Raw genomic sequence first — 5,863 nt, 5'->3', positions numbered from 1 at the left:
GCTCAGGCTGGAGTGCAGTGGCGCCCATCTGCACTAGCTCAAGGAGACTCCGTCTCAAAAAAAAAAAAAAGCTTTAACCTTTTAACCCCGTCTCTACTAAAAATACAAAATTATTTTCAAATGTGCAGTTCAGTCACATTAAGTACATTCACATTGTTGGGCAATTGTTACCATCTTCAGAAACTGTACCCATTAAACAAAAACTTATTCCTCCTTTCCTCAAACTCTGAAAACTATCATTTTACTTTCTGTCTCTATGAATTTGACTACTGTAGGTACTTCATGTAAGTGGAAACATAACCGTATTTGTCCTTTTGTAATTAGCTTTTTTCACTTAGCATGTCTTCAAAGTTCATTCATGTTGTAGAATTTATCAGAATTTCCTTCTTTTTTAAGGCTGAAAAATATTCCATTATATGTGTATACCACATTTTGCTTATCCATTCATCTGTGAATTTTTTTTTTTTTTTTTTTTGAGACGGAGTCTTGCTCTGTCACCCAGGCTGGAGTGCAGTGGTACGATCTCGGCTCACTGCAAGCTCCGCCTCCCGGGTTAGCGGCAGGAGAATGGCGTGGCGGCAGGAGAATGGGCAGCCTCCCAAGTAGCTGGGACTACAGGTGCCGCCACCACGCCAGGCTAATTTTTTTGTATTTTTAGTAGAGACGGGGTTTCACCTTGTTAGCCAGGATGGTCTAGATCTCCTGACCTCGTGATCCACCCTCCTTGGCCTCCCAAAGTGCTGGGATTAAAGGCACGAGCCACCACACCCAGCAGATTCTTCTTTTTTTTTTTGGAGACAGAGTCTCACAGTGACACACCCAGGCTGGATGCCATGGCATGATCTCAGCTCACTGCAACCTCTGCCTCCTTGGTTCAAGTGATTCTCCTGCCTCATCCTCCCGAGTAGCTGGGATTACAGGTACCCACCACCACACCCAGCTAATTTCTGTATTTTTAGTAGAGATGGGGTTTCTCCATGTTGGCCAGGCTGATCTCGAACTCCCGACCTCAGGTGATCCGCCCGCCTTGGCCTCCCAAAGTGCTGGGATTACAAGTGTGAGCCACTGCACCTGGCCTGGTTCAATGCTTTTTAAAAAAATTTCATTTGAGACTCCTTTGACCTATGCCTCATTTAAAAGTATGTTCAGTTTCCAAGTGTTTGGAAATTTTCCTGTTATTCGACTGTTACTGATTCCTCATTTAATTCCATTGTAGTCAGAACACAGTCTATAATTTCAATTCTTTTATATTTGTGAAATTTATTTATTTATTCATTTATTTATTTTGAGATGGAGGCTTGCTCTGTCGCCCAGGCTGGAGTGCAGTGACACCATCTAGGCTTACTGCAAGCTCCGCCTCCCAGGTTATGCCATTCTCCCACCTCAGCCTTCTGAGTGGTTGGCACTACAGGCGCCCACCACCACACCCAGCTAATTTTTTGTATTTTTAGTAGAGACGGGGTTTCACCGTGTTAGTCAGGATGGTCTCGATTTCCTGACCTCATGATCCGCCCCCCTTGGCCTCCCAAAGTGTTGGGATTACCGGCATGAGCCACCCCATTATTTTGTCATCCAGGATATGGTCTGTTCTACAAGCACTTGAAAAGAAAGTGTTCTACTGTTGTTTGGTGGAGTATTCCATGAATGTTGATTAGCTCCTGTTACTCCATATGTGCTATTATGACAAAATACCTTAGTTTGGGTAATTTATAACAACAGAAATTTACTTCTCATGTTCAGGAGGCTCAAAAGTCTAAGATCAAAGTACCAGCAGTTTCAGTGTTTGGTGAGGGCTCAGTCTCTTCTTCCAAGATGGTACTTTGAATGCTACTTCATCTGAGGGGTTTAACACTGTATCCTCACATGGCAGAAGGGCAGAAGGAACCCACTCCCTCAAACCTGTTTTTTTTTTTTTGGGACAGAGTCTTATTCTGTCACCCAGGCTGGAGTGCAGTGGCACAATCTCGGCTCACTGCAACCTCTACCTCCTGGGTTCAAGCCATTCTCCCGTTTCAGCCTCCCAATTAGCTGGGATTACAGGCGCCCACCACCACGCCCAGCTAATTTTTGTATTTTTAGTAGAGACGAGGGTTTGCCATGTTGGCCAGGCTGGCTTCAAACTCCTGACCTCAGGTGATCGGCCCACTTTGGCCTCCCAAAGTGCTGGGATTACAGGCATGTGCCATTGTGCCTGGCCCTCAAACCTTTTTTAAGGGCCTTAATCTCATTCATGATGGCTCTGTACTCATGATTTAATCATTTCCTAGAGGCCCTACCTTTTAGTATTGTCACATTGGCAATTTTCAACAGATGAATTTTGAAGGACACAGTCAGACCATAGCTTACCGCCTTTGGCCCCCAAAATTTATGTCCTACTCTCATGCAAAATACATTTATCAGATGCAGTTGCTCACGCTTGTAATCCCAGCACTCTGGGAGGCTGAGGCAAATGGATCACTTGAGGTCACAAATTCCATGCCAGCCTGGCCAACACAGTGAAACCCTGTCTCTACTAAAAATAAAAAAATTAGCTGAGTGTGGTGGTGTATGCCTATAATCCCAGCTACTTGGAAGCTGAGGCACGAGAATTGCTTGAACCTGGGAGGTGGAAGTTGTTGACAGTGAGCCAAGATCGTACCACTGCACTTCAGCCTGGACAACAAAGGGAGGCACTGTATCAAAAGACAAAAAACAAAAATACATTTATCCATCCCAAAAGTCTCAACTCATTCCAGCACCAACCCAAAACTATAAAGCTCAGAGTCTCACCTAAATCAGATATGGATGAGACTCAAGGCATGACTCATCCTGAGGCAAATTCTCCTCCAACTGTGAGCCTGTGAAATCAAACAGATGTGCTTCCAAAACACGATGGGCCAGGAATAGGATTGACATTCTCATCCCAAGAGGGAGAAACAGGCAAGAAAAAAGGAGTAATAGGTCCCAAGTAAGTTAAAAACCCAACAAGGCAAACATTAACTCTTGAAGCTTGAGAATAATTCTTGACTCAGTATCTTGACTTCTGGATGCACTGGGATGGGGGTTGGACCCCAAATCCCCAGGGCAGCCCTACCCCATGGCTTTGCTGGGCACAGCCAACCCAGCAGCTCTCAGGAGTTGAAGAGAGGTACCTGGACTCTCTCAGGCAGGTATTGCATGCTGATGGTTCTACAGGTCTGAAGTCTCAGGGATGGCCCTGCCCATATAGCTCTGTAACAGCCTTTTATTGTTAGCCTTAGATAGCAGATAACTACCACTGAGGTTTTGTTTTTTGAGATGGAGTCTCGTTCTGTCACCCAGGCTAGAGTGCAGTGGCGCGATCTCGGCTCACTGCAAGCTGTGCCTCCTGGGTTCACGCCATTCTCCTGCCTCAGCCTCCCGAGTAGCTGGGACTACAGGCACCTGCCACCATGCCTGGCTAATTTTTTGTATTTTTAGTAAGAGACGGGGTTTCACCATATTAGCCTGGATGGTTTCGATCTCCTGACCTCCTGATCTGCCCACCTCAGCCTCCCAAAGTGCTGGGATTACAGGCGTGAGCCACGGCACCCAGTTTTCGTTTTTTTTTTTTTGAGACAGGGACTCACTCTGTCATCCAGGCTGGAGTGCACTTGGCACCATTATGGCTCATTACAGCCTCAAACTCCCTGGTTCAAGCAGTCTTTCTGCCCCAGCCTCCTGAGCAGCTGGGACTACAGGCATGTACCACCACACCCAGATCACTGAGTTGGTTAGTGATACGATGTCATCTTAGCAGGTTAGTTCTTCTGCCCTTTTTGTAGAACATAATCCATGGGTAGGTTTTCTGGCCTTAGAAAATATATCTACTCCATATAAAGAAAAAAAACCCAAATAGGTAATGTATCTACTGCAAGCCTGGGCACACTGGCTCATGCCTGTAATCTCAGCACGTTGGGAGGCCGAGGCAGGCAGATCACTTGAGATCAGGAGTTTGAGACCAGCCTGGCCAACACGCTAAAATCTCATTTCTACTAAAAATGCAAAACAATTGGCTGGGCGTGGTGGCTCACGCCTGTAATCCCAGCACTTTGGAAGGCCGAGGTGGGCGGATCACAAAGTCAGGAGATCGAGACCATGGTGAAACCCCGTCTCTACTAAAAATAGAAAAAATTAGCTGGGCGCAGTGGCGGGCGCCTGTAGTCCCAGCTACTCGGGAGGCTGAGGCAGGAGAATGGCGTGAACCCGGGAGGCGGAGCTTGCAGTGAGCCGAGATCACGCCACTGCACTCCAGCCTGGGCGACAGAGCGAGACTCCGTCTAAAAAAAAAAAAAAAAAAAAAAAAAGAACCTCATCAATGTCACTATCCCCTAGTAAGGGGAATCTCCTATCATTTGCCAAGTAATACTTAAGATTTTGGCTGGGTGTGCTGGCTTACACCTGTAATTCCAGCACCACAGGAGGCTGAGGTGGGTAGATGGCTTTAACCCAGGAGTTCAAGACCGGCCAGGGCAACAAAGTGAGACCCTGTCTCTACCACAAAAAATAAAAAAAAAAAAAAAAGGAAAAAATTGCTACAGACTGCAGACCTATTCCACTATTGCTTGCTGGATATGTGAGGTGATATAATTTGTCTTTTCAGTTCACAGGTCTCTAGATGAAGGGCCACATCTGGACCTGATAAAAAAGACCGAACTTTGAAAAAAGTGTAACAATTGGATGACACTATTAGCTTATCTCTTATCTTCCTTGGGAAGTGTCTTTTGCATGCAGAATGCAGAAAGGAAGTTAATATTTATGGTCAAGATAGCTGAGTTTAATAGATTGTATTCTTTCAGTAAAATACCCACTTTTTTTCTCCAACTCTGAAATCCACCACTCCCCTGCCATGGGAGAAGTATACTTTCCTGCCTCAATCATGTCGGGTTTCATCAATGTCAGCCCCTTTCAAACAGAAACTTTAATCATACTGGTATAATTGGACTTGACATCATAAGCTCCTGCCCTGTGCCATGAGAATGTTTCAGATTGTGGCTGTTCCCTCAGCCCGAGTCCTAGAATTATGAGCTGAAGGACAGACCCAAAAGAGAAATGTCTGTTATAAGCTACTGAGATTTGGGGTTATTATTCAGCATGATTTTAGGAAAAGCTAATATAATTTCTCTCTCAGAATTGATCCTTAAGAAGGAACTTGGCCAGGTGCGGTGGCTCACACCACCACTTTGGGAAGCCAAGATGGGTGGCCTTGAGCTCAGAAGTTCACTTTCCAGCAGTTTGGGAGGCCAAGATGGGTGGCCTTGAGCTCAGGAGTTTGAGACCAGCCTGGGCAACACGGCAAAATCCCATCTCTACCAAAAACACAAAATTAGCCAGGCGTGGTGGCACGTGCCTGTGGTCCCAGCTACTAGGGAGGCTGAGGCAGGATCACTGCTTTAACCCAGGAGGCAGAGGTTGCAGTGAGCTGAGATCGTGCCACACTGCCCTCTAAACTGGGCAAAAGAGGCAGACTCCGTCTCAAAAAAAAAAAAAAAGAAAAGAAAACAAATGCTAACATAATTTCAAGTTTCACGTCCTTCTAAAAAGAATGTGGAGGCCAGGTGCAGTGGCTCATGCCTGTAATCCCAGCAGTCTGGGAGGCCAAGGCAGGCAGATAATTTGAGGTCAGGAGCTCAAGACCAGCCTGACCAACATGGTGAAACCACTGTCTCAACTGAAAATACAAAAAATTAGCTGGGCATGGTGGCCCACACCTGTAATCTCAGCTACTCAGGAGGCTTAGGCATGAGAATTGCTTGAACCCAGGAGGCGTAGGTTGCAGTGAGCTGAAATCGCACTAGTGCATTCCAGCATGAGTGACAAAGCGAGCCTGTCTCAAGGAAAAACAAAAAACAAACAAACAAAAAAA

The sequence above is a fragment of the Papio anubis genome, chromosome 5 (assembly GCF_008728515.1).
Source record: "Papio anubis isolate 15944 chromosome 5, Panubis1.0, whole genome shotgun sequence".
Taxonomy (NCBI): domain Eukaryota; kingdom Metazoa; phylum Chordata; class Mammalia; order Primates; family Cercopithecidae; genus Papio; species Papio anubis.
The sequence above is the reverse complement of the archived record's forward strand: the minus strand, read 5'-3'. Positions refer to the sequence as shown.